General features: G+C 37.8%; 1 non-coding gene across 1 annotated transcript; it reads right to left on the bottom strand.

Moving 5' to 3' along the window:
- Window positions 1–1049: 1049 nt before the first annotated feature.
- On the bottom strand, window positions 1050–1157 carry LOC148544466 (small nucleolar RNA R71). The gene has a single exon (XR_015901389.1). It is a non-coding gene; the product is annotated as a small nucleolar RNA R71 (small nucleolar RNA).
- Between the last annotated feature and the right edge of the window lie 1486 nt (window positions 1158–2643).

Here is a 2643-nt window from a genome sequence, read left to right as displayed (position 1 = left end):
TTTCAATCATATCCTTTTTCAAAACTTAATTTCAAAATCTTTTTCTAACTTCTAATTGATTTTCAAATCTTTTTCAATTAACTATTTGACTTTTAGTTTGTTTTACTATTTCTTATCTTTCTCAAAACCACCTAACTACCTTTCTCTCTCTCTAATTTTCGAAAACCATTACCCACCTTTTTCAAAATTCTTTTTCATTAACTAATTATTTTAAATTCTAATTTTATTTTATTTTCTCCTCTTAAATTTCGAATTCTAACTAATAATTAAAATAAAAACAAAAATATTTTTATTTTATTAATTTTCGAATACTCTTCTCTCTCTCATCTCTTTCTATTTATTTTATTCACTAACACTTCTCTTCTTATAATTCGAACCCTCTCCCTCTCTCTGTGTTCGAATTCTTCTCATTCTATCTCTACATCATTCTTCTATTCTTCTACTCACATAAAGAAATCTCTATATTGTGACATAGAGGATTCCTCTTCTTCTCTGTTCTCTTCTTTTATATGAGTAGGAACAAGGATAAGAACACTCTTGTTGAAGCTGATCCTGAACCTGAAAGGACTCTAAAGAGGAAGTTAAGAGAAGCTAAAGCACAACACTCTGGAGAGGACCTAACAGAAATTTTTAAAAAAGTAGTTATGGTAGCCAAAAATAACAACAATGGTGGAGATGCAAGGAAGATGCTTGGTGACTTTACTGCACCAACTTCTGACTTCTATGGAAGAAGCATCTCAATTTCTGCAATTGGAGCAAACAACTTTGAGCTTAAGCCTCAATTAGTTTCTCTAATGCAGCAGAATTGCAAGTTTTATGGACTTCCATTGGAAGATCCTCATCAGTTCTTAGCTGAATTCTTACAAATCTGTGACACTGTTAAGACCAATGGGGTTAATTCTGAGGTCTACAGACTCATGCTTTTCCCTTTTGCTATAAGAGATAGAGCTAGGATATGGTTGGACTCACAACCTAAAGAAAGCCTGAACTCTTGGGAAAAGTTGGTCAATGCTTTCTTGGCCAAATTCTTTCCACCTCAAAAGTTGAGCAAGCTTAGAGTGGAAGTCCAAACTTTCAGACAGAAGGAAGGTGAATCCCTCTATGAAGCTTAGGAAAGATACAAGCAATTGATCAGAAGGTGTCCTTCTGACATGCTTTCAAAATGGAGCATCCTATGTATATTCTATGATGGTCTGTCTGAATTATCCAAGATGTCATTGGACCACTCTGCTGGTGGATATCTTCATCTGAAGAAGACGCCTACAAAAGCCCAGGAACCCGTTGAAATTGTTGCAAATAACCAGTTCATGTATACTTCTGAAAGAAATCCTGTGAATAATGGGGTGACTCAGAAGAAAGGAGTTCTTGAGATTGATACTCTGAATGCCATATTGGCTCAGAATAAAATATTGACTCAGCAAGTCAATATGATTTCTCAGAATCTGACTGAAATGCAAGCTGTATCCGGCAGTGCTAAAGAAGCCTCCTCGGAAGGAGAAGCTTATGACCCTGAGAATCCTGCAATGGAAAAGGTGAATTACATGGGAGAATCCTATGGAAACACCTATAATCCTTCATGGAGAAATCATCCCAATTTCTCATGGAAGGATCAGTAGAAGCCCAATCAAGGCTTCAATGATAATAATGGTGAAAGAAATAGTTTTGGCAATAACAAGCCTTTTCCATCATCTTTTGAGCAACAGACAGAGAATTCTAAGCAGAGCCTCTCTAACTTAGCAACCATAGTCTCTGATCTATCTAAGACCACTCTCAGTTTCATGACTGAAACAAGGTCCTCCATTAGAAATTTGGTGGCACAAGTGGGTCAACTGAGTAAAAGAGTGGCTGAAACTCCTCCTAGTACTCTCCCAAGTAATACATAAGAGAATCCAAAAAGAGAGTGCAAGGCCATCAATATACTCAACATGGCCGAACCTGGAGAGAGTCAGAAGGCAGTGATTTCCAATGAGGAAGACCTCAATGGACATCCACTAGCCAATAATGAGTTCCCCATTGAGGAATAAAAAGAATCTGAGGCTCATATAGAGACCATAGAGATTCCACTGAACTTACTGTTGCCATTCATGAGCTCTGATGAGTATTCTTCCTCTGAAGAGGATGAAGATATTGTTGAAGAGTAATTCACTCAGTATCTAGGAGCAATTATGAAGCTGAATGCCAAATTATTTGGTAATAAGACTTGGGAGGATGAACCTCTATTGCTCATTAATGAACTGAATACCTTAGTTCAACAGAAATTACCTCAGAAGAAACCGGATCCCGGAAAGTTCTTAATACCTTGCATCATAGGCACCATGACCTTTAAGAAGGCTCTGTGTGACCTTGGTTCAAGTATAAACCTCATGCCACTCTCTGTAATGGAGAAACTAGGGATCTTTGAGGTACAAGCTGCAAGAATCTCACTAGAGATGGCAGACAATTCAAGAAAACAGGCTTATGGACTTGTAGAGGATGTCTTAGTGAAGGTTGAAGGCCTGTACATCCTTGCTGACTTCATAATCCTAGACACTGGGAAGGATGAGGATGAATCCATCATCCTTGGAAGACCCTTCCTAGCCACAGCAAGAGCTGTGATTGATGTGGACAGAGGAGAGTTAGTCCTTCAATTGAATGAGGACTACC

This window comes from Arachis ipaensis, chromosome B9 (assembly GCF_059453495.1).
Source record: "Arachis ipaensis isolate K30076 ecotype BB chromosome B9, ASM5945349v1, whole genome shotgun sequence".
Classification (NCBI taxonomy): Eukaryota; Viridiplantae; Streptophyta; class Magnoliopsida; order Fabales; family Fabaceae; genus Arachis; species Arachis ipaensis.
Note: the sequence above shows the minus strand (reverse complement) of the source record. Positions and strands in the feature narration are given on the sequence as shown.